The sequence below is a fragment of the Rhinolophus sinicus genome, linkage group LG04, assembly GCF_036562045.2.
Source record: "Rhinolophus sinicus isolate RSC01 linkage group LG04, ASM3656204v1, whole genome shotgun sequence".
Classification (NCBI taxonomy): domain Eukaryota; kingdom Metazoa; phylum Chordata; class Mammalia; order Chiroptera; family Rhinolophidae; genus Rhinolophus; species Rhinolophus sinicus.
The window spans coordinates 134992740-135019869 of record NC_133754.1 but is presented as its reverse complement, the minus strand read 5'-3'; positions in this window follow the sequence as shown (position 1 = coordinate 135019869).

Here is a 27130-nt window from a genome sequence, read left to right as displayed (position 1 = left end):
AGGAAACCACCAGTCTTTGGAACCCCAGGATGGTATCCTGTTCTGTTCTGTACAGAAATTTCCTTTCCTACATGATCTCATCTGTGCTCATGTGCCTCTCTCCTTCATGAACACAGCTCCTTTAGCTCTTGCTGAAACTCTGCTCTCCTTGGAGCAAATGCTTATATGAAAGGAAAACTCCACAGTCCATGAGGACTGAGAGGAAAGATGCCACCATATCCCTTATTGGACCCCAGCTATTCCATCACTCCAAGTGCCCCCACTCCCATTCCACCCCCCTCCTTCAACCAACAAACAATGTCCTCAAGTAAAATATCACAGGCACACATCGACCACGGGGGCCACTCACACAGCGCAGTCATTTACACTCGGACCTTCTTTAGGTTCAGTTAGACTTAACCCTGGCTACAAGTATTAACCCACAGATCAAGAAAATTGATTGGAACTGCCCTTCTCCATTTTTTAGACTCCTTCCTTCAAGTTTCTGAATTGAATGATTTTACCTTGAAGGTTCTCAGTTATTTGTTTCACTGTAATTCACTTCTTTGAAAAGTCGGTGAGGGGAACATTGCATAGAATACGACTTGCTTAGCTATTTACTTTGAAGAATAATTCAGAGTCATTATGACGTGTATGTACTGGGTAAGAGGGAATCTTAAATATTGAAATCTAACATATAATCATGCATCATAATTTTATTTTTCCAAAAGGAAACAGCTCACATTCTCCTGGGAGTTGTTCAGTGCTTGTGGAAGGCTTTTCGAGAGACCGAGTCAAAATAGGGTGGCATGTATAATGTTCCCACTGCAGCATCATAGCTGACAGCGAAATTCCTAGGTTGCTCCGCAATGTGTTTTCAATAGTTTGCATTCTGGTTAACTGTTATTGCTTAGATGTGTGCATGCAAATGTACAGAATTTCAGCTGTCTCAAGTTCTCTGCTTTGAGGATCTGTTTAATCCTCTTTAAGGATAAGTGATTTTTATTATTTTAGAGTCGGCCTGCTATAGTGTAATAGCTTCTGTTCATGTGTGCGGCATTTGCTGTGGGTGAGCCGTGTGAGCTCCAGGCCCTTCTTGGTCAGAAGGGGTTTCTGAAGAGGTTCCTCTTGCATGCGCAGGCTCCTCCCTGGAATAAAAGAAAAGAAACATTATCAGGCCTTGGAAATGTATCTTTGTTTAGTGCAGTTGCACCAAACATATGGGTCTTTAAAGGTTGCCTGAGGATCTAATGTGTTTATCTGAGTGTTGAATATGTATGGGGTGCATTTCTATGAGCCCTAGTTTTTAGATGGTTCATAGAGCTTCTTTTTCTAATAGTTGAAAAACCTAACTTGAGGGCTTCTTCGACTTTTTAGTTTGTCTGCTTCCTTTTTGTCTGGTTTGGTTTTTTGTTCTTCGTTTTAGAGTGACTTCCTCCTCTTAAGTGCATGTCATCTCTTAGAATTCCCTGCCTCAACTGTTTCAATAAAAGATATTAAAAGAAGGAAGGGCCTTGGATTTATTTTCTTGGATTAGATTCAGTGAGATTGAATGGCTGCACCTAAATCTATTGATCTATTTCATCATGCTTTTCCATGTCTACATGGCAAAAGTCAGTAAAGAGAAGTCAATCCATTGTTTTGGGGTTTCATTTGTTTATATTTTAGCAATCGAAAAGGCAATCTCACATTGCCTATTATGCAACAATTTAATCATATGGAAATCAATCAAGATAACTTGCCAAAAATAGACACATGAGAAAATGCTCAACATCACTAATCATCAGAGAAATGAAAATAAAAACCACAATGAGATATTACCTCACCCCAGTCAGAATGGCTATCATCAACAAGACAAATAGTAACAAGTGTTGGAGAGGCTGTGGAGAAAAAAGAAACCTTCATACACTGTTGGTGGGAATGCAGACTGATGCAGCCGCTATGGAAGGCAGTGTGGAGGTTCCTCAAAAATTACGAATAAAATTACCATATGACCCAGCAATCCCTCTCCTGGGTATCTACCCAAATAACCTGAAAACATTTATCCATAAAGACACATGTGCTCCAATGTTCATTGCGGCTTTGTTTACGGTGGCCAAGACATGGAAACAACCAAAATGTCCTTCGATAGATGAATGGATAAAGAAGTTGTGGTATATATATATATACAATGGAATACTATTCAGTGGTAAGAAAAGATGAAATAGGACCATTTGTGACAACATGGATGGATCTTGAGAGTATAATGCTAAGCGAAATAAGTCAGACAGAAAAAACAGAGAACCATATGATTTCACTGATATATGGTATATAAACCAAAAACAACAAAAGAACAACACAAACAAATGAGAAACAAAAACTCATAGACACAGACAACAGTTTAGTGGTTACCAGAGGGTAAGGGGGGTGTGGGGTGGTAGATGAGGGTAAGGGGGATCAAATATATGGTGATGGAAGGAGAACTGACTCTGGTTGGTGAACACACAATGGGATTTATAGATGATGTAATACAGAATTGTACACCTGAAATCTATGTAATTTTACTAACAATTGTCACCCCAATAAACTTTAAAAAAAAGATAACTTGCCAAAAAATGTTTTGCATATATAAATTTGATCTGATTTTTGAATACATCTCAATGTATTTTATTCATCAACGTTTTGATTATATCAAATGATGGCAAAATATATTTATAGCAAAGAATTACCCCCAAATTTCTTCCTTTCTGCCTCCTAAATTCTGGAGCAAATAAAAGTATGAGTTTAGGGAAACCCTTTGCTATGATTTTTTTAATCCAAATAAATTTGTATTTTTTGGTTCAAACATGGTTCAGTGTCTCCATGAGGTAAATCTTCTCTCGGGACATAGTTCTGATTGACATGTAATGGCTCAATACTGAAGCATAAGCAATGATATCCACATATCCAGAATTTAGAAGTGCTTGGCACAAAATAGTTTCTCAATAAATATTTGTTGAATAAGTAAGATGTTGTTGATAAAATGACGATCCTTTTCCAGATATGAGAACAAAATCGAATTTTCTGAAACACCCTTAGATAACTTTAGAGCTACAGAAATTAACGTATTTGAGGAAGGATGAACAATTCAGAGGCCTAACTTCTAATAACCCAACACCTTCCCTTTCCCCTTTCATCATCCTTATTTCAATTTTATCATCATAATCATCTCAGGAAGTCTGTCATCTTAGGATCAAAGACAGGTGGAAACTCATTGTGTATTAGTCATCACTTTATCATTTAAAATGTATGAAATGCCTTCACTATTCTCTCAATTTACCCTGTTCACTTTACTTGCATACGAGGTCGGACAACTAAGTTCACAAACTTATCCTAGGAAAAGTGCTACATACCTCATTGCTGAATATCACTACAGTCACCTTCGAAGTACTCCCCTTGGGAAGCTATGCACTGATGCCAGTGCCTAGTCCACCCTTCAAAGCAATTTAGGAACTCTTTTTCTGGAATGGCCATCAGAGCTGTCATCGTATTACCCTTGATGTCCTGAATGTCATCAAAATGTTTTCCTTTCAATATTTCCTTTATCTTCAGATAAAGAAAGAAGTCATTGGGGGTCTTCTTTTCAATATTTCCTTTATCTTCGGGTAAAGAAAGAAGTCATTGGGAGCCAGCACAGGTGAGCAGGGAGGGTGTTCCAGTACAGTTGTTTGTTTACTGGCTAAAAACTCCCTCACAGACAGTGCGGTGTGAGCTGGTGTATTGTCGTGATGCAAGAGCCATGAATTGTTGGTGAAAAGTACAGGTCGTTTTGTCTTTTTCATGCAGCCTTTTCAGCACTTCCAAATAGTAAACTTAGTTAACTGTTTGTCCAGCTGGTACAAATTCATAATGAACAATCCCTCGGATATCAAAAAAGGTTAGCAACATCGTTGCAACAAGTTCATGAACTTAATTGTCAGACCTCATACATTAGTATATGCAGAAAGAAAAAAACTGAAATTGCTTTTAGAGGTGTGCTGTGACAACATTTCGCTTACCCTACTTTCCCTTCAAGATTTTAAGTGATTCGATGCTACAGTTTCATGCCATAAGCAGGTTAAGGAGGCAAACACTAATGATATTTGTATGTGAGTTAGGATAGAATTGTTGTAGATTTAATGATTTGCTGATTGTCAAAAGCCTTAACAAAAGAAAACTCCCCACCAAAAATATATTATGATTTCTACTACCTGAAAATGTCACAAAATCACCACCACACTTAGCATTTGTTCTAGTGCATGAAAACAGACTAAATTACAAAGTGGAAGAATTTTTTTTTCTAATTCTAAATTTTTTAATTCTAAATTCAGTCCACCACAATAGTCAGCCTTATGACATAGTATGCTGTTGAACGGTTTTTGCCCTAATATTGATGTCAGTAATGATTTTCTTAACCAGTTAAACTTGACCTCACAAGACAAATATTATTATGCATGTTTTTCTAAAGCAGGACTTAGAACAAAAGTTCATAACGTCATGCTATGTATTGAACACTCTTAGTATGAGTTAACTAAAGGGTATATTAGATAGGGTCTGTTTTCCTTTAAGAGTCAGAGAGTACTTTTTTATTTTTTAAATTTTATCTATTTATCATCTATCATCTATCTATCTATCTATCTATCTATCTATCTATCTATCATCTACCTATCTATCTATTTTGAGCACTGTGGTGAAGAAATGCATAGGGTGCTTTGGGGTCAGGGGAACTCTCTTCTGGAAAGAGATGCTGACCTAGCTATCTTGAAGGATGAGGGGAAAAAGTAGCCAGGCCAAGAAGGAAGGTGGTTTTGCAGTGAGAAGGACCAAAGCTGACAAGAGCACCAGAAGTGAACCCGCGTGATCAGGATCAAATACAGAATTTGTGGAGCCCAGTACAAAATGGAAACGTAGGGTCCCAGTTCAAAAAGCAGAGTCCTATTTTAAATGACATAGCCTCTGGCTATGGCTACACAGATTCAGTCAACAAATATTGATCAAACATCTGCTTTGTGCCATTGCCTCTTCTATGCATTACTGATATAGCAGAGAACATAACCGAGCAATGTCTCCATTGTCACAGACCAGACTGTGTAGGGCCTCGCAGGTCTTCATTGGGACTTTAACCATGACTGATGCGGAAAATCATTGGAGGATTTGAGAGAGGAGTAATATGACTTGATTGATGTTTCCAAAGAATAATCTGCTATGTGGAAAATAAATACAGAGAGGCAAGGGCACAAGAAGGGAGAGCAGTGAGGAGGCCATTGCACTAACCCAGCCAGAGACGATAGTGGATTAGACTAGAAGGTTAGCAGTGGACATGGGCAAAGGGGTTGAATTCTGGATAAACAGAATTTTGAAGGTAGAGTTAACTAACTGGCTTTGCTGATGAATTGGACATGTGATATATGAAAATACATAGGATCAAAAGTGACACAAAGGATTTGGGTCTGAGGAAAAGGAAAACTGAGTTGCCATTTGCCAAAATAGAGAAAACCACACAAGAAAAGGGTTTGGAAGGGAAGATGGACATTTCAGTTTTGAACTTCTTGGCTTGGGATGCTTGTTAGACAGTAAATGTTACACACAGCAAGAGTTTTCTAGTTTATTCATTCACTAAATGAATATTGTTTGAGAACCTACTATGTGCTAGGCCCTAGGAATGTAATAGAAAACAAAAATAGACATGCACCCTGCCCATACATTGAGCTTAGGGCTAGTGTGGAAGTCTGTCATTAAACAAGGGATAATATAAATAAATGTAAAGTTACAACTCTGAAAGGCGATATGAATGAAAAGTACACAATATAGATAGATAATGGAGCTTTGAGTTAGATTAGGAAATAAAGAAAGATTTTTCTGAAGAAGTGAAGGTTGGGATGAGATACTAAGAACAACAACTAAAACATATCATGTTCTAACTGAAAACATGTTTTTGTGATGAACCACCGACCCTTAATTAAAGCCAGTGTCCAGGATGTGGTCGAAATTCAGGAATTTAGGACAATAGAAGTTCCAAGTAAAGAAAATGGAAACAAATGGGGAAAGGAATGGTGTGAATGAAGAACACATAGAATAGGAAATATGAGAAGGAAGGGACTTCAGGGTGAAATTTCAGACTTTTCCTTTACTTCCAGTTCACTGGAGAGAAATGGTTACCCTTAAGAGACTGCAGCAAAAATTGCTAATTAGACCATTCACCAACAACTGAATGCTGAGTGTTTATGTGAGTGAAATTATATCATCACTAAGTCTTAAATTTTACAAACCACATTTATTGGCAGTTTGTCTTTAATTTCCTTCCTTGTCATATTTTATTACAAAAGATAGCATTTGCATTTTATTTGACATCCTGCAAATATAAGACAACTCTTCACAAGAATTTGTTTCTTAAAAAATGTCAGAGTCAGCTTGTTTAGTGATTATTTTATTGCAACCACATTTCACTGTCACTTATTGTGTTTGCAAAATTGAATTCTGACCCAAAAACGAGAAAGCAGAGGACTTGAAGAAGCACACCTTTCTTACCTACAGATGTATGTATCTAGTAATGAGGGGAGTGAAAGACCTTTGAAGAACTCTAGGGTGAGTCAGAAATTTTGTCAACCTCTTCCTCCGTTTTGGGTTCCAGTTAACATAAAAAGAGATGGAAACGATATTGGATTATATGAAAGCAATTCCATTATTCTCATTATTTCTTGCCAACTGCTAGCACTGATTCCAGGTAACTTTAGTGTGTAAGGAAGGAATAACTGATTATGTAGTGACTGACTATCACTTGGAATTTTGAATAAGACTGTTGATTCTCTGAAGCCATAGCTTCTGTACGTAAGCATTGGATTGAGTGTTAACTGAAGGAGAAACGGCCTCCAAGATAAAAATGGGAAAATTGTGTCAATCCTGGGCCTCTTTGCCCACATATCCATTCCTTGCCCACACATCTACTCTACTCTGTAACACTGGGAGACTGACCACCACGGGAAATGTATCTCAGACTTCCCTGGCCTGGCACTTTCTGCAGTGCAATCATCCTACTGGTGTCGCTGCCAGCCTCACTCCCTATCCTGGAATCAAATATAAATAATAAGAAATCCTAAAATGCATATAAGCAACATCAATGTATAAAATGTATATAACATCAATCCTAAAATGTATATAAGCTTTCAGCTTACGCATTTGTTCTGCACTTTTTGTGTTTTACTTTGTTGGTACAGAAAACTTTGAAATTAGGTACAGGCCATCCACTGGCCTTAACCTTAAAGCACCAAGGATTAAACAAGCTCAAGGCTGACATATCTGAGTACCAGGAAAAGCTCAGAGTCAGCTGATTTACCTGAGGCTCTTGAAAGGAATACCCTGGGGATTAATTTAGCTCAAGTTGAGATTTAATTTGAAATTTTTCTTCTCTTATTTGACTTTGAAAATACACAAAGAAAAAAAAATTACTGTAATGACCATTTATTGTGCCATCATCACTGAATTTGCTATTTTCAAAGCACAAATCTATAATGTCGAAACAGAGTTTAAAGTGCCTTCATACATTGCCACCAATCCTGAAAGCAAAGCTCTGATCCAACTACAAAATGTCTTGACTTAAGTCTTTTTTTTTTAAACCAATAATGATTTTTGTTGCTGTGTTTTTTTTTTAAAAAAGACACACAATTTAGAGAATTTAGAAGATCTACTTCTTCAAATAGTAGTTGGAACACTTTTATAGGCTTGTTTAGCTATTGCTAAAGACTATTTTACACATGGCAAGTTTTTCATTCAATTTTTTTCTCATCACTTATCTACTTACTCCATTGGTAGTGCTGGTAAGGTCTTATTCTTAAAGTCTTACATATGCTAATCACTCTCAGAACTGCAGACAAATGGTTTCAGAACAGAACATAGCACAGTGGGTGGGGACTTGGGTGCAAAACAGCCATACTAGAAGACATTCAGAGCACCATACTTCAGGAAGCAATGCTTTCAGAAGTGAATAGGTGCTTTCCCCCAAAAGAGTTGGACACTTGAGATACATTCAAGTTCACTCAGCTATTGTAATTCCAATCCTTCAGCATCCCAATGGCATTTGGGGATAGCCTTATCATATTTTCTATGGTGAGAGGCTCATGTCTGCTCATAATCTGATTGTTAGTGACCAAACAAGCTTCAATAATCAGTCTCATACTCAATTTCATACAGATAATTTCAGAAATACAACCAAGGATCTAGGAGTTGATATTAGTAGGAAGAGATTATGTGTGGGCTTGTTCTACACAGGAAAGCTTCATAACTTCAGTATAAACTATAAGCTGATATTCGTAAAAGAGGAAAACATCCTCTGAAAGCCGCCTTTAATTGATCAAGTAGTCAGTTTCTGTAAATAGAAATATTAACCATCATATGTGGCAAACATGAGAAAGAAGCTCATCTTAGTTCAATAGAGGAAAGATTCCAAAAGTTAGATTCTGATTGTCTGTGTTTTTATGGCATTTGTTACTTGGCTACTTGTATTTCCCTTGGAATTATTAAATCCCTGTGCTTCCCTTATTCTCCTTGGTGATCGTAGAAAAATATCTCAGTTTAATTACCTGGAGAGTTAAGGTTTATCTTAGACACAGTATTTATACTGATATCTGAATTGGAAAGTTGCACCTGTCCTGTTATTCTGCCCTTAGGCACGGACCATGCAGAGCGATCGTATGATGTCATCTAGAGCCTGGTAGTATATCAGAACCTAATCTGTCAGCACCAAAAGGTATCAAAGATATTATTTAATTCACCTCCACCTTGAACAGGAACAAATGAATAGTCTGAATAAATTGATGGACTTTTCTTTCTCTCACCTGCGTGATACTTTTCTTACATACCCACTCACTTAGCACATCTAACAGCCTGCTGGATATTCTTCCTTATCTGCATTTCTCATTTCCGCAGCTACAAAATATACTCCCCCAAAGGCCAGAACTGTATCTTACCCAACTCCTTCCAATGGTGGATATTTGATAGACTCAGTTCTCATTTTCACAGCTTATATATGTTACCCAAGTTACATCTCAGAATTTGACTTCTGCTCAGGTAAAAAGACAGCTCACTGAGTGGCTGTAGCAATTAAATAAGACCATATAAAAGGAAAAGAACTTTACAAACCAATGTACAGGTGATAGTTGTTAACATTACAGCGCGCCAGTGGAGAGTTCATTAATTGAAGGGCTGCAAGGAGGTAAACAATCTCAAAGGGGGTGTTTGTGACACAGGGGTCAAAGCTTTGGGCATAAGACTGGCAATTTGACATGTAATGCCTGCACTAAATGCCGCCCCCTGCCCTTTGATTTGACCACTATTTCAACTCTAAACTGTGATGGAGCTTTTCGTTGGCAGCAAAACCCACTCCTGCTGCTACAGCTGGAATGGAAAGAAGTCAATTTCCACTGTGTTCATTATTGGCATAAAAGAGCTCACTCTGTGATTCCTTCTTATTCTGCCAGAATGATGCCAGTATTCAGGGTGGACAACCAAATCATTAAAGGCATTTCATAATTTCCCGAGAATCTTTTGGTCTGGTTGATGCTCTCCTGGTAGCTTTATTGCCTTTCTACTGGTTGAATCAGATCATCAGCCAAAGTAGCTGCAGATATTCCCAATTGTCATGTTTTTCCATAAAGTCCTCCGGGACTGGTCCAGCTTCCCCACAGGGTCTCTCAGAGACTGAGGGAAGCCAGGTCACTTCTACTTTTAGAGCATATGGTGACATAATGCAAATTATAATAATTTTTAAAAAATGAAGAAATGCAAAACAGGATTATAAAATGTTGCAGTATATTTTAAAAATTTATAATTAATAAATTAATCTTGTTACCACAAGATAACATGACGTTATATAATTATTCATTAGATTACTATGGAGTTTATTTTTTTTAACCCTTGCTAGTAATTTGTTTAAGAAAGTTTATATTACATTATCTAGCCAATGGCATGGCAGAACAAGTCAGCTGGGAGTTTATGTCACTCTTTAAAAAGAACACTAGAAAGCAACATTTCCCTTTTCTGCCTTCGAATATTGCTTACAACATTTAGCTATCTTGAAGTGTCCGAGGCCTAAGGCACAAGCCATACATCCCTGAGGATGGGAGAGGAGGAAGACAAAAGGACATTTGTCCCTCCTGATGTTATTCAACTCCTGAATTATCCAGCTCCACCAGATACTTCCTGTTGTTTTTTAGTCCCACTCTAATCTTTCTGTGTCCTTCTTTTTATAGGAGGGGGGCAAAAATCCTGGAAACGGCATTTCCCACCTCCCTTGCCAACTGGTTTCTGTTAATGACAAGGAACTTGCACAAGACTGGATGGAGGAAAGAGAAGACAGAATTCATTCTTTCATTTCTGGCTCAAGCATTAACAGCAGTTGGAGAACGCAGGCAACTGTTGTCTCTTACACTAGCAGCTGCAGACAACTGCAGGTGGCTGGGGACCCCAGCGGTTTCCAAGGGACCACAAGCTCCTGGTTTCTGGCTTAGCAGCATCAATGTTGTATCCAACAGCAGCAGTGGTGTTACCAATCCAAAGTCTGTGTGCCTGACACACTTCGAAAGGCCAAAACTCAAAACATCAGAGTTTGGTGTAAGGAAAGGTTTATTGATTGAAAAGGCACTAACAGAAGCCTTAGTAGTTCCTGGAATCCATCTTAAGAAAGTACAGAGGTCAGCCTTCTTTTATATCAAGGGAAGGGAAGGTGTGAGGGGCTGGTTTTGTAAAACTCAAGCCCCAAGAAGAATTCCTCTAATGATTAGCATGCCTATATGCAAGACAAAGCAGCAGCTATTAACCTGAAGGCCTTGGGAAAAACACAGGCTTAAACAAGATGGAATCAGAGAAACTGAGCATTTCCCTCTGCTGCAGTGTTGCTCCAGCAGCTTTATCTGCAAGAACACTTAAGAGGCCACCCCTTTGCTTCTCTAGCCCTTCCAACACCTTGGTGATCAATTCATTGTATCAAAGTCCCTCTGTTTGAAAAATCTACAGTAATTTATATTTTTTTCCATCTGGACACTGATGAACCTTACAGAGAACTGCTTTCTCTTCAGACTTCTTGTTATAAGATACAGTGAATTGTCCTTGTTAGAACTACTTCACTGAAGCTAAAAGCATCCTAAGGGATGTTCAGTTTGAGACACATAGTGGGTAGGGGAAAGGAAGTTTGTTGAGCCACTACTCTATGCCAAGCTTTGTAGAAAATATTTGATACGTATTATCATAATTTTAACGGAATTGTTTTATTTGTATAGTTTTCCCCATTATAGTATCATCTGAGGACATGGAGTCTGTATATATTCACATTATTCATTCACCAGTTCTTGAATAGTGACTTGCGCAGAGCAGGTTCAGTTTATTTTTGGAGATTCTGAAGCCAAACCAAAGGCATGACGCATACTTTTTGTTCTCATCTGTTTTGAAGGACTGCATGTTTCTTTTCATATTTTCTAGGTTCACCCGTAGCCAAATCAAATTATCAGCTACAACGTTACCTAAGTCCATGTGAAATAACTCTCTGTGAAGTATTTTATCTGTGGGTTATTTTGACATGAGCAATATCTATTTTTGAGGCCAAAACTGCAAATCTACTTATCAAATTCTGAATTGCTGAACCAGGCTTAACAAAACTGAGTTGTTTAAAACAACCCAGCTTTGACTTTAATGGGTCCTCATTAAGCGCTCTCTGTGCTTTCCAAGTGTTCCAAATGAATGAAGTAAAGTGGACTAGGGTATTGGCCAATTTCCCTTTGGAGAGTTTCGCCTACCCCACCCTCCCCACACTTGCCAAATCCCACCAGGCAGCCTGCTGTGGCAGAAACCTGTTTACCAGGGAGGTGTGGGTGATGGGTTTTAAACAGTTATAAGTCAGCAGAGAAATATGTGAATGCTTCAGAAACTCAGCCATCTGGCCTTGGAATGAGAATGCAGAGAAGATGCAGAAGGGAAATCAAGAAAGAAGTGGAGAAAGTCACTCCAGGACTCTGGGGGGAAGGGTGCAGGCTCAGGGAGAAAGTTCTGTGATTCTGCTCCTCTCCAGCTCCCAGAGGAAGGGGGGCAGGCGCTGCTGAGCAGAAAGGCTGGGGGGTGGGTAAGCACTGGCAGAGCCAGCTTTTGGGCTAAGCGGTTTAGGGGGATGTGAGGATTCAGATGCTGGGATGCATGCAGCCTGTGCAGAGGACCTTGAGCTTAAAATCGGTTTCCTTTGCTGAGAACTGGAGAGACTCAAATAAAAGTCTAAATGGAATGTTTATATTTTTCAACCTAACTGAAATAAATGTTATGGAAAATGTGTGAAATTCAGAAAATTAGAAGAAAGCAGTAGTTTCATCACCTAATCCTCTGTCATCCCACCACCCAAACATAACTGACCACTGCCAACATTAAGGTACATGTCTTTCCATTGCTTTTCTCTGCCAGGGTTTGCAGTACACAATGGTAGTGATGCTAGTTGTGCAACTTTGCAATTCTCTTGTTTTCACTTAATGCTATTTTAAAATAATTTTCCCTATTTTTAATATTGTGATGTATATTATTATGACTATGCAGAATATCACAACAAACATGTAATTCCTAACACATCCATTTACCTATAGTTATATATTTATAACATTTCCAGTGTTTTGCTGTTATAAATAATGTTACCATGAACATCTAAATGTAAAGTTTATTTCGTGTTTTAGATAATACCCTTAGGATGGAGTCATACAAGTACATTGAGTGAATAGGCAAACATATTTTTAAGTCTACTGAGATGTTAAATGAATATTTAATTTTGAAAAAAATCTACATGCCTTTACAGATGAAATGCTTCATTCATTATTATTTAAAAAATACATGACCCCTCTTCTCCCTTCTTTTTCCTAGCATGGCGCAGTGTATCATAAAAATTCAAGGTATCTTTAACTCCTGGAAAAATAAAATAGGGGTATAGATCATATTCTGTATCATTTGAGTGTGCACCTAAAACTACTGGGCTTTTGTAGTAAATAATAAAATGTGTGCACTCAGCCCTAACAGTCAAATTATTCAATAGGACTATAGTTCATTATTTTGGGACTGAATAGGTGATGTTGAATGTGCCACAAAGAAAGCATGTAAGAGATCTCTAATAATACCAATGCTATACCTGCAGGTAGCTGTCGCTAGGTGAACAGTAGTGCTTTGCATGTACCCATAGGTAAGCATTCCGTGGATAACAGAGAAGTAGAATTAACAAATGCTATGAACTGAATGTGTCCCCACCCCCTACCATTCATATGTTGAAGCCTTAACTCCAAAGTAATGGTATTTGGAGGTTGTAATTAGAATTAGATGAGGTCATGAGGATGGAGCCACCTGCACAGGATTAGTAACCTTATAAGAAGAGGAGATGAGAGCCCTTGCTTTTTCTTTCTGCCATGTGAAGACTCGAAAGAAGCAGCCTTCTGCAAACAAGGAAGATGGCCCTCTCCAGACACTGAATCTGCTGACACCATAATCTTGGACTCCCAGCCTCCAAAACTGTGAGAAATATATCTTTGTTGTTTAAACCACCCAGTCTATGGTATTTTGCTGTAGCAGTTGGAACTAAGACAGCATATTATATTAATCCAGTTATAACCCCCAAAACTTTCTTAACTGCCCAAAGATTTCATTTGCTTCCAATTATAACACAAATTTCATACATCAAATCACAATAGAGAATATTTTCAAAGGAAATGCAGACTTCTCGTTACTTTTATTAACTCTCAGTTGCCTCACATCACTCCCCGGTAGTAAGTAGTGTAAGCCTATCCTTCAAAGTCAATAGCTTGTAAGGATTTTGCTTATATATTATGAGAGAGTGATTAGACGTAAAAAAAAAAAAAAAGTATCCTCTTTTCTCTCTCCCATTTCTGTATGTTTCCATTCTGGGGATCTTGCTACTCTCGAGAATGTCATACCTTGTTTCCCCCCAAAAAAGACCTAGCTAGACAATCAGCTCTAATGGGTCTTTTGGAGCAAAAATTAATAGGATTCCTGGTCTTATTTAAGACCCGGTCTTATATTATAGTAAAATAAGACCCTGTCTTACATTAACTTTTGCTCCAAAAGACTCATTAGAGCTGATTGTCTGGGTAGGTCTTATTTTGGGGGAAACATGGTAGAACTGGAGAGTTTTCATAGTAATCAGGCTTAATCACTCATTTTAAGAGAGGGAGATTCTGGTGTGGCTAAAGGAAAGAAGTTCAAGATTATAAATAAAAACCCACCTCTGATTTTACTGCTCATTTGTCCACCAACCCCTGCTTCTCTATCAAGAAACATATTACTTATATCAATTATATTTTTTGCTCCTCACTCTGTTCTCCTGCCTATTGAATGCTTATGAAAAAGAAAACCATATATATATACATATACATATATATATATGTGTGTATATATATATATATATGTATGTATTTTTTTTAAATGAGGAAGTCACTAATTCCAGAAAAGCCACCCTAAATAACTTATGTTCGCTACAAAGCTGGAGATGAAATACAAAGTTCTAATTGATTACCACTCAGCATATATAGATAGAAAATGATAACTTTAAGTCAGTCAGTCTTAGGCTGATTGCAGCTCTAGATTGCTGAACTCAACTCTCACTGAAACCAGCACTAGATGTAGTCTATAAGAAAACAAAATTTGCCTCATAAAAGTAAGTGTTTTAATCAATAAACATATTAATGATGATATATTGTCAACCACTACAAAATTGTACAATAGGCTAAATCTTTTTAAACAGTAAACTAGTTTTAATTATTGCATTGCATTTCCAACAAATATTCTATGTGAGGAGGAGGAGGAAAATATCCTTGTGAAGTCTCTTATTAACCTAATTTTAACAAGAAGTGCAAAATGGAAGGTAATCAGCCTTTGTGCACAGCATTAAGATGATGATAATTGAAACCATGCAATCACATAGATATTTTGCTCTCTATAACTAGCTCTGAATAATCAGTGATTTTCAATGGCAGAAAAGTGGCTATTTCAAATTGCAACACTAGGAAAGCATGGTGATGTTTACATTTAACCCAGATATATTCTCTTCTGGTGATATTTATAAGGAACAAGATTTCAATGGGCGGGAAGAGAGCAGGGTTGTTTTTAATATTTCAGATTAGTGGAGCATTTGGTTTAGAATTGTAAAAATAGATTACTACTTGCATGGTTTTGTCAAATTACTTTTAAAAAACATTACCTTAGGAATAAAATAGCTTTCAAACATTGACTTAGCTATTTCATATTCCCCAGTGTGGCTGAGAACATGTTGATTGCCAGACACAGACTGGAAACAGCACGAGATTCTTAGTCCTCTTCTGTATAGGGGGGTATAGTCTGGCCTCATTTCACCATTTCAGGAAAACAATGTGCTCATGATGTTGATATTTATTTATAACACAATTTATATCATCCTTACCTTTTTTATCAGGCATTCTTCACCTAAGGGATAGGTGAACGGACCTCGGGGGTCAGAGAGGAGCAACATTTGTCATGGACGAAGGTCAGAGTAGTTTTATGGAGAAAAATTTGATAGCATTCACCAAATCTTCAAAGAGATATAAAAACTTGACTTGCCCTACAGCACCCAGAACTTGCTAAGGTTTTTCTTTTGTTTTGTTTTCTTTTTTCTTCCTTTCTTTCTTTTATTTGAGTTAGATTCCTCTAGATCGCTGAATCCTGATGCAAGTCATGTAAAAGTTATATCCTCCTCCTACACTATAGGCAAGACTGGTCTTTCTAAAAAATATCGACTTTTTAAAGATGAATTTTTAGTCTTTCTTACTGGAAAATTACTGAATGACCCCAGACTATATAAAATCCATTCCTAAAATTCTAACTGCCACTATCAGATTTTTAAATCACCCATAACTCATGAAAATAGGGAAAACCATATTTGATGAAAGACTAGCTGGACATGCTTTAGAGAGTTTCAAATGGAATATGTAGAAGGAAGTGATAAAAATTTGGAAACTTTGAATGATCTCAATGGAAAAAATAGCAATGAGAGAAGCTTCTGGGATTATATAAGGGAAAATAATTGGAAAGAAGGTCAGAAAAAAATTCTTATTGCATTATTTATCTGTCTATACACCAGTGGGGTAGGCTGAGTAATAAACACACGGAACTAAAAATTGTAAAATAGACGGCTCTCCTCAAAAATTCTTAACCCCAAACAGGAGATGCACAGGGCCAAGGAGCCAGCAAAATGAAATCACATAGGAATGTTGAGGTTCAAATCAACAGCAGGGAATGGAGAGGATTACTACTCCTTATAGGGCTATAAACAGGTGTGTAGATGTGGAACAAGAAACCTGAGGCCAGGAAAATGAGAATGAAAACAAGTTCAAGCAGAGATTTTAAAGGATCAAGCAGATCCTAAAAACATCAAGAAGTTCTAAGACTTTAAAAAATCTGCTTTATTTTGCTTAACTTGGTGTTTCATAAACATATTTAAAACAAAATTCAAACCACTTCTTACATAATGTTAGTTCATATTCCCAAGGCTAGTATTTTGTAGAACATACTTTGGGGAATTAGCACTTTTTGATTTATGGACTAGTTGAAGCAGTTTAATGGTTAAGGAGGCAAGTTCTGGAATCAGAATGCCAGGATTTGAGCCTGTTCTCAAACTTAATTCTAATAGGATCTTGGACTTCTTATTTAAACATTCTGTACCTCAGTTTTCTTATCTATAAAATGAGGCTCATAAGAGCACATTTCTCATGAGGTTACAAAGGTTAAACAGCATAAAACTTATAAAGCACTTAGCACAATGCTGGGACCACAGTAAGCTCTCAATAAATGTTAGTTGTTGCCATCATCATCATCATCATCATCATCCTCCTCATTACCATCAGTGAATTGGTCCAGTTTAGAAAACCAGGAGAAGAGTAATACGTTGGTCAGGATAGGCCAGAATTTCCCTGTGGCGACAACCTCCTAATCCCGGTAGCTTATATGTACCACTAGGAGAAATCTGTTCATCCTAGTCACGCAGTGGCCAAGGTTGATAGAGGCTCCATTTTGTCACATATTTCCATGATTGTTGACCCAGGAAAAGAAGACATGATAATTAAAGCCTCTAACCGAAAGTGACATAAGTTTCTTTATCCACATTCCATTGGACAAAACGAGTCACACTTTTCCACTTCAGTCCTTGCCAGGAAAATCAGCTCTTCATTGTTCTCTTAGTACCTGTTGATAGCTTGGTGCCTATATTGCTCTTCACTTAGCTACCCATCATATTTATATCATGTATTACTTTTGTCTAACTTTTCTCAAATCGGAAGTTGTGATGAATAATATACCTTCTAACTAAAATTCTAAGGCCATGCGATCTCTAAAAGCTTTTCCAGTCCAAAAGCAGTATGATTATAAATCTTTCCATCATGTACTTTACACCATAGTGTACCCCTTGTTTATCTGCAGAGTAGCCATTAGAGTCAATACCCAGACTTTAATATGGTGATAGGGAAGAAGGAACATTAAAAAACAAAAACAAAGAAAAACAAACAAACAAAAAAACAATGCTGTGGTATAAAGCCAAAACGTTTTAAAAGCAATAAAATATTTTCTTATTAGAACAAAGAACTGATTCAGAACAACATAAAAAATGCAAAAAACAAACAAACAAACAAAAAAAAACGCAATGGTTTCTTTACCCCATCAAATAGATAAAAGCATGTATTTCAGAGTTGCCCACAGTATATAGCAGTCTGTTTAGATGAGTGATTCCCACTGGAGAGCTTTCTAAAATTTCTGATTCCTGTCTCAACATCAGATCTGCTAAATTCATGTCTATGCTGTGCTAGCCTCATGTCTGGAACCATTTGGTGCTCAATAAATAGTAGCTACTTTTATTATTAGCTGGTAAAACTATTAAAAATATTATACCTTTTAAAAAAAAAAGAAAAAGAAAACCCATGGCAGGACTTTTCCCAGTCTCCAAAGGCAATATCCAGGCAGCTGTAACAAAAACTCAGGTGTGAAGGTTCTGATGAGTGTTGTATTAAACAAGAAAACTTCCATGGCTGAAAGCCACTTTAAAAGAAAGGGTTTCTTGAGCCGTGTGCTAGCCAGGAAAGGACCCAGGACCTGGGGCAGGAAGTTTAAACCACCATCAGCAGGGCTAAGTAGAAAAGATAAACATGTCTGCCGTCCCGGAGTTGATGGGCACTTTCACACATTGTGTTTTGGGGAAGAAAGATGTAAGTTGCTTTGAAAGAATTGACCTTGGTTACAGGTAAGGGGAGTGGGAGAGGGTGAACCAGGGGCAGTTCTACGATAGGCGCACAGTCTGTGAGGAAGAAATGTTTACATCGTTTGATTGGTTACAGGCAACAATCCGGAAAGTTCATGTCTATGCAGGACGTGGTGGTGTCTAGCAGTTGGCTAATAGGGGTCTGGAGGTTGATTCAAAGCTCCAACATCCATCCAGGAACGTGAGCAGTCTTTTTTTATAACTATCCCACAGCTATTATATTGGTTAATTATTCTTGTCTCTTTCTCTCACTCTCCAGGCACTGGAATTTAATTTAGAACATCTCAAAATTTTTCTCTTGTCAGTGGGGATGAGGATAATGAAGAGGGAGGAAGGGGCTTGGTAATAGGAGTGAAAAAGAGGAAGAGTAAGGCAATGAGTCAGAGATGTCCAAGTTCTTAGGCCTGGATGAGTGACAAGCTGAAGATGATTAAATTCTCAAAAGAATGGTACATGCAACAAATATGACAAAAGGTCAAAAAGTTACAAGAGCCATTTGGCTGACCCAGAGCATTTGGGCCAGCCTCAGGAAAGAGACATATGGGACCAATGTTTCATAGAAATAATTGATGGTAATTTCTGACAGACATTTTATAGGATTGGGGGAGAGTAAGGAAGGGCGAGCTAAAGGTGACTTTGAGAGGCAGTGTGACAAGGATGGATGGTGTTTGATTTGCAGATGGAAAAAACATTGGTAGGAGCTAGATAAACTTTACTTTTGGTGGAAATATTACTTCAAATTCACTTCAAACTCTGGAGTGTCTGGCTGATTCTGTTCTACAAGGAGTTTCCCGTGTAGTTTGTTATTCAAACCCAGAGGTTTAATACAGCATACAGAACACCCCTCAGAATACCTCAGAGTGTGTCTACATGTTCTATTATACTTCCCTTTCATTCTCCTCTGCCTCTTTGTCTCAATATCCACTCTCACTCCATGATTCACTTGGCTTTTGCAACAAATCTCTCCTGACAAGCTCACAAATCTTCCTAGACTTAATGCAAAGGGCAGAACTAGCCATCCCAATTCTTATTTTGAGTTTTGGGTTGTTCTTTCAGGTGCTCAGGAAAGAGGCATCCTGAGTAACAGGATTAAAAAATCATAGAGAAGAAAGACGTCTGGAAGAATAAGCTGGCCCTGCCACAGGGCCCAGAGAGCTGTTCACACCCACGCGAATGACAACTGCAGGTCTCTGAGAGTTCCTGGAGGGAGGCGCACAGCAGAAAGTGCACAGCTTGATTTGCAGATGCCAATTTGAGCTTGCAGCCTGCTATGTGTTTTGATTTGAGGACTCAGCAAATTGGATGAGAAAGTCATAAATGGGTGATGAATATGGAACACAAAATAGCCTGTTTGTAATAAACTGTCACCTATCTTTTGAGAGACAAGTTTTTTCAAAGGTGAAATGTGGTTGAAGTTGGAAGTTAGAAATCTGCAAAACGTTGTGGGTAATCCTATGGGTGTATTACCGTTTGGGGAAAATCATCCTTAGAATGGAGGGATTCTACATGTGTCTCATTCTAACTTTGATTCTTTTCTTAAAGAAACTGTTACCACAATGAGAACCTCACCTCTAGACAGGAATGGGGGGGTCACATCAAGCAGCCAGGTGTGTCCTCAAGGAAAAAAGGAACTTGACAGCTGGAGCATTCTGCTGCAGAAATTCCCAGCTGCGTTAATGAGGAGGTCAGCCTCACACCTCCTGCAAGGAGCCAAGCTTCCTCCCACCAGGTGCCTTGTCCACAAGGGCTAGAGAAATGTTTTTGATACAATTCAAAGAGTCTTGAGAATTATAATAAAAAAGAGCACCAGTTCAAAAATTTTCATGAGTGCAAGACCTGCCATGGGAGCATATTACAGCCCCTGAGAATTTGATGCCGCTGGTGTGGGGTGGTCCTGGAAATTTGCATTTTTAATAAGCACTTGAGTGATTCTCAAAGAGTGAGTGTATGAATTACACTTAGAGAAACAGTAAATTAGGAACAGATACACAGGAAGGGGAAGAATCAACCTACCTTCCTTCCTCCCAAAGATAATTATTGAACCCTTGCTTTGGGCCTGGAACTTTGTTAAAGACTAGGGGTAAAATGGTGTATTTCTTTCCTAAGACTGATGAAACAAATGACCACTAACTGGGTGGCTTAAAGCAATAGAAATGTATTCTCTCACAGTTTAAAAGGTCAGAAGTCCAAAATCAAGGCTCAACAGGATTGGTTTCTTTCAGAGACTGAAGGAGAATCTGTTCCATACCTCTCTCCTAGCTTCTGGTGATTTGGTGACAATCCTTGGTGTTCCTTGGCTTGTTAGATGCATCATTCCAATCTCAGCCTCTGTCTTCACATCACTTTCTTCTCTCTGTCTCTGTGTGTCCTTTCCTGTCTCTGATAAAGACACTTGCGTTGAATTTATGACTCACCCTAATCCAGTATGAGCTCTTCTCAGTCCTTACCTTGTGCATCTGCAAAGACCCTATTTCCCCAATAAGATCACATTCTGAGGTTCTGGGTGGAAATGAATTGGGGAGGAGGAACACTATTCAACTCACTACAAACAGTGAGCAAAAAGAGAACTGCTCCCTGCCCTCAAGGAGCGCATAGTCCAGTTAGGGAGATAGTAAGCAAATAACCACTCAGAGAACTCTCAAAGTTCGACTGTGGAAGCAGATGCATGAGTCATGTGTAATCCATCAAGAACTATTTTATTTGCTCTTATTATTCATTTTCTAAGTATTATTTTAGAGATTAAAGATGCCAAATATAAGTAGTACCTGTCCTCACGAGGTAGACAATGCATTTGGGGTGATGTTGACAACTACATATTAATCAAATATAAAATAATGTTATACAATGAAGCACTAAACTGTGTGGTAATGGAAATGCAGTAAGTATTCAAACAAGGACCAGGTACTGAAAGATGGGTAGGTAGTTTTTATTTGGACACGAGGAAGAGGGTTCTGGTGGAGGTAGGCACTTCAGTTACTCTCTAAAATGATTGATCAGCAGCCCCGTGAGAAATACAACATATCTATTCAGCCACATGCATGGGTAGGTACTAGAACAGTCGTTCTAAAAGCCTGCTGGCTGACTTTTACTGCCACCAAGTTCACAGATTTCTGGGTCAGTAATTCCCAAGCCTGCAGCTCTGCTCTTCATAGTATCCCACTATCTCACCAAGTCAATTAGGGGGCTTATATACTTGATGTAATTTGAGACTAGCCCCTCCTTGGACTCTGGGGAGGACTGAAATCTTGCCTCAGACAGACCGCGTTTCCCTGAAAATAAGACCTATCCCAGAAATAAGCCCTAGTTAAGATCGTCAGCCAGATGGACACGTTTAGTGTGTTATGACGATGTTCCAGATGAAGATGACATGACTGTATTTGAGTAAATGTAAATTGTTGTACCTGAAAAAATAAGACATCCCTGAAAATAAGCCCTAATGCGTCTTTTGAAGTAAAAATTAATATAAGACCCAGTCTTATTTTCAGGGAAATATTGTAGTAGGGGTTTATAATAAATGTTTGCTGAATTAACTAAAACAAGTCTACTTAAGCAAAATTTCTCTCTCTTTTTATCTCTCAGTAGTAAAAATGAGAAAGCAGTATTGACTTCGAAGAGCAGGAAAAATCCTGCCGTGGATATTCTCCTATTTTTAAAGTATATTTATTTATATTTGATATACTTTTATATCCTGATTTAAATCTACCCATCATTTATTGAGCACTTATTGTGTCCCAAACATTTTGTTAATGCTTAATATCCACTGTCTCACAGCACCCTGAAAATAAATGTCATTCCCATTTTACAGAGAGATCATTCTGGAGCTCTAAGCCAAGTCTTCCAGACCCCGCAGTCCATTCTGATTTCACTAAACCTCTGTATCTGAGGAGGTGGGCAACTTTCAACATATTTCATGGTCATGTTTATGCCTAGTAGTTGTGCCCAGAGGTATTAAATAAACCTACCTGCTATTTCAACCCCACTGTGAGAACCCCATTGCTTCCCCTTTCTTCCTTCTTTATTATAATTAGACAGATTTCTTTTATGGTTCTTAACTTTAATTCCTGGCCTCCTTTCTTCTCCGTAGGCCTGTCTTCTAACATTTTCAACTATATACTCCCCTCATTTAGAAGACTCTTTCATGCCTTTTTTGTCAGTCTTGGGATAACCCTGGCTCAATTCTCTTTGGATCTTCAAACAGAAATTTGTAACCCTGTGGGCCCCAGATCCCCCGGTCATGAATAGTGGGTGGGTTTGAATACGGGGTACTGGGGAACCTGTAAGAGAATTGTTTCTTGAATAGGTTTAGGGGCACAAGATTAGACCACGTATGTCGAAAGCACTAAATAACCAAAGGCAACAAAGCCCCCATTTTGAACATTACTTTTAAAAGGAACAGAGTCTTGCTTACCCATGAATTGCTTTTCCATGAGCCAGACTGACCAACGTTTTGCCTGAATGTCCCACAGTGAGTCTGGCCATCAAGACTTTTTAAAGAGAAACCTCTACCTCTGAAACTAAACTGACATTATCTTTCCTGGGCTGTTCAATGTGGCCTGTTATTGTTATGCTAATGTAGCCTCTGTTGCACTGAGGCGACTTTATAGAATGCCAAGATGTGTGGGCACAGCATTCTATAAACAAATTAACAATATTTTCTGGAGTGGAGAAATCATCCATCTATTTGGCAACTAACCAACCTTAAGTGTATCCCGGACTAAGCAAAGATGAATAGAGGAAGGTTAGAGCTTTGAGGGAAAAATGAGGCATTTGAGCATCAGTAGTTACCACCAATCATGTAGGGAAATTAACTCTTCAAGAAAATCATATGGTCAGTCATGTCTCCTTAACTCTGCGAGGATAAGGGATTCTGGCCAGCTCATTTCAGATTTATTTTCTACTCAGCAGCAGGCATATCCCTATATAAAAGATGGATACAGGACCCTGTTCAGACTTCATAGGTCCTACCCCCCACCATATGAAAAATATTTAAATGTGCCCACATTCGCATTAAATATATACTATTGGGGTAAAGATTTTGGAAAACAAATTTATTAATTTGCTTTCAAAAATATGTGGCTCCTGATCACTCATTTAATTTACCATTGACTATAATTTCTCAAACATCATCATACATTCCTAAGATGTTTGCGCATTGCTTTCAACCATAACAAAACATAATAATGAGTGAAGTTGACATAATGTTTCATTTTGTAGACATGGAAATAAACATCTAAACATTTTGATTTTGCAATTTTGTTTTTGTACTTAGAGCCAACTTTTTATCACCCCCCCTTTTTCCCCCCGGATTTAACCATTTTACTAAGCCTTGAGAAGGTCCTAGCCGCAGACAACGTGTCTATTGGAGGCAATAGACAGAATGGCCCTGGTTAGTTGCCCTGGTTTCTCTTACCTGGATGACTTTAGCCATTATGACTTCCTACTCTACGATCTCTCTCCTATTTAATGTTTTCCAAACAAGTTTCTGGTTATAACTTGACCACTCAATAACTTCCCTACGCTAAGAAAATGGGCTGGGCAATCAAGTCTAATATTGCAAATAGTAAATGTGTGTGCATATAAATAATTACTATCCGTAAAATTTATTGAATGGTTACTATATGTCAGGCACAACTATACACTTTATTTTTCTCCCTCTAATTGATATGCTTTGTGCTTTATGAAAACAATCAATGAAGGGGAAAAGAGAAGGTAGGGCAGAGGACATAAAGGTTAGAGAGATAGAAAGGGTCTACTCCCAGATCCTCCTCAATTTCAGTACAACCTTGGGCATGTTATTTAACATGTCTGAACGTTGGCTTCATTAACCACAAAATGTAATTTAAAATAGTACCTGTTTCAGAGAATTCTTGTGAAAGTTAAGGGAGCCAGTATACTCAGAAGAGGGCCTGACAAATAATGAATATTCAATAACAATTACTACTTTGAAATCTGCTTAAAAATCTCACCTGAGTTTGGATCTCCTTGAGCCTCAGTATGGAATATTCCTGGGACTAGAGGAGGTTCCAAGTAAATCATTGAGTTTTTCTGGGGTGTTATGAGGCAAAGCAATCTATGAGGAGAGAAAGTTTGATAAGTTTAGGACCTGGGCAGATTCTCTGAATTTTCCAATACATAATCCTGTAGTTGGCTTGGAAGTTTAAACATTTTAAAGCATATTTTTCTTACTCTTTTAAAAATACAAAACATTAAACAAAGGAGGAAAAAACACCCTCCATGACTTAGACATCCTAGAGGTCACAGAATCTTTCAAGTTTCTAAATTGTGGGCCAGCTGCGTTTCCATTTCCCAATACAGAACAGATTTTCAGGCCAGAATTCACAATGCTCCTTTCATGTCCTTCATTAAAGGATTTTTGCATGATAGCACTTCAACTTCATTTCTCTTCTTTCTCTTTTGGCCAATATCTTATCTGGCAGCATTATCAGTTAAATATTCATTGGTCAAATTAGAATTCAGCCAAATGCCTTCCTATTTAAAATGGCTGGGTGAATATAGTGATCATTTGTCAGTGTCCCCTTCTGAATTATTAGTGAGACAGACTTGCACACATTGTTTGAGACAGAAAATGAAGACAGTTTCAGTTGCTATGGTTACAGCTAGGGTAGAGGGTAGTTGTTTACAAGTTATCTTTGTTTTTAGACTCCACACATGTGCACATGGTGTACATCTACATATGTATGCACACGTGTGCTTGTGGATGTAAATCCTAGATATTCTGGAAAAGTACCCTTTTCAAATATTCTGTCCTAATCTCTCCATTAATCCATTTATCATTGTCAGATTATATATCATGATTTTTCTCTTTAGCAGGTATGATTTCATATTCATCACAAAAGAGATATCACAGATATGTTATGGCTACTGTTCTCAAATGCTCTGAGAATTAACAGATTTGTGCCTATGTTGGAAGTTCATTTCTCAACATCATGGTTTATTGCTTGTTCTTAAAAATAACATGTTTAAACGACAAAAAAGCCCAGAACAGAAAGTAACCTGAGGAGAGTCGTTTAGCAGTTTATCATTTTACTATATTCCTTAAACACTGTACTAGGCAGAGTTCTTAATTGCAAGCAACAGAAACCGAGTCTGGCAGATTAAGGAGAAAAAGGACTTCGTTAAAACTATGAGGAGTTCCCTCCAACTCCCAGGAGGGCTAGAAAATAAGGCTCAATCCTAAACTTCTAGAAACAACACCCTAAATTACTCCACAGCATCAGTCTGATAAAAAAAAAAAAAAAAAAAAACTTGTCTCCATCAAGCTCTAGATGCTCCAGTTTCTATCTCTGCCTCTTGGGCATCAGAAACTCAACTTTCTTGCAACTACCATTGTCTGCCATTCCAATGCCAAAATTCTACGTGAGACATGCAGCCTTTTAATCCAGGTAGTCACAGCTGATGCCATCTTCACCAGGAAATGGATTCTGCCCATTATACTGATCTGTTCTCATTTTAAGTTTTGTGTGTGTGTGTCTAATTGGAAGAGCTGAATCATTTTATTGCACCCTATCTGAGGGGCAGCTAGGAAATGAGTTGTCTGGCTTTTACCAGAAGTCAGGATTCAAAACAAACAAACAAAAAACAAAAACAAAAAAAAGTCCTGAAAAAGGTGTAGGGCTTCAAAAGATGCTAGAAAGCAGGGAAACAGAATAAATGATCGCTGTAAATACAATCTGATGTATGTACCTGTAACAGTCTGTTAGTTAAAAATAGTCTTATTTACTGTGTTTCCCCCAAAATAAGACCAGGTCTTATATTAATTTTTGCTCCAAAAGATGCATTCGGGCTTATGTTCAGGGCATGTCATCCTGAAAAACCATGTTAAGGCTTAATTTCCAGTTCGGTCTTATTTTGGGGGAAACACAGTAAAATAGTCAGGTAAATCAACCATTTAATTACTTCAAACATGGAAGACACTCTCTATGCATCTTTCTACCTAAAGCCAAATCTTCTGTCTTCAATGTCCATCTTCTCTCACCTCCTTAAGAACATCATTCCAAAAGTATATTAGGAACTTCACTCTTTCTACCAAATTATTTTCAACAGAATATAAACATGCTGTCATTCTCTCATCTTAAAAAGACAATCAAATGTCTTTCTATCGTGTCTCCACTTTCCTTCCAATTACTGTCTTCTAGCTGCTTGCCCCATTCTGACACATTTTGTAGCAAACTTCCAGATAGAGTAGTCCATATTTGTGGACCACAAATTAATAAATATTTGTGGTTGCCCATCTATTTCATTTGTTCTCTCTTTAACTCACTACAATCGTGCTTTGGCCTCCACCACATTATGGAAGTTGTTCTTTTCGAGTTCATGAATGATTTTACATAGCTAAATCAAAGTGATTGGCCTTTTAATACTTGAACTCCCAGAAGCATTTAACAGATCACTCTCTTCTTCTGGAATAACACATTAATTTAGCTTCCAGTTTATCACACTTTTCAGTTTTTACTACTTCATTGATTACTTTTTCTCCATCTCCTTTTCCAGTACTTTTGAAAACCCTAATGTCCAATCATTGGAGCCCCTAGGGCTTCTTTTCTTTTCTGTAGACACACTCTCTTATTTAGGCCTATAGGATGTATTTATGTAAATACCATCTCCACACAGTAGACTCAGAAACTTGTAGCTCCAGAATTTTCTCCTCTGTATAGTACAGTCATCATGTACATTCCTCTTAGAACTCTAATAGTTATTCAAATGTATATGATCAAAAAAAACTTGTGATTCCTACCTTCTATACTTCCTCTTTCTACATCTTAGAAAATTCAACCAACTGCTTAGGTCAAAAACTTTGGACTCATTTTTCATTCCTCTCTCTTTTTTTTTTACATGCTATATGCAAAT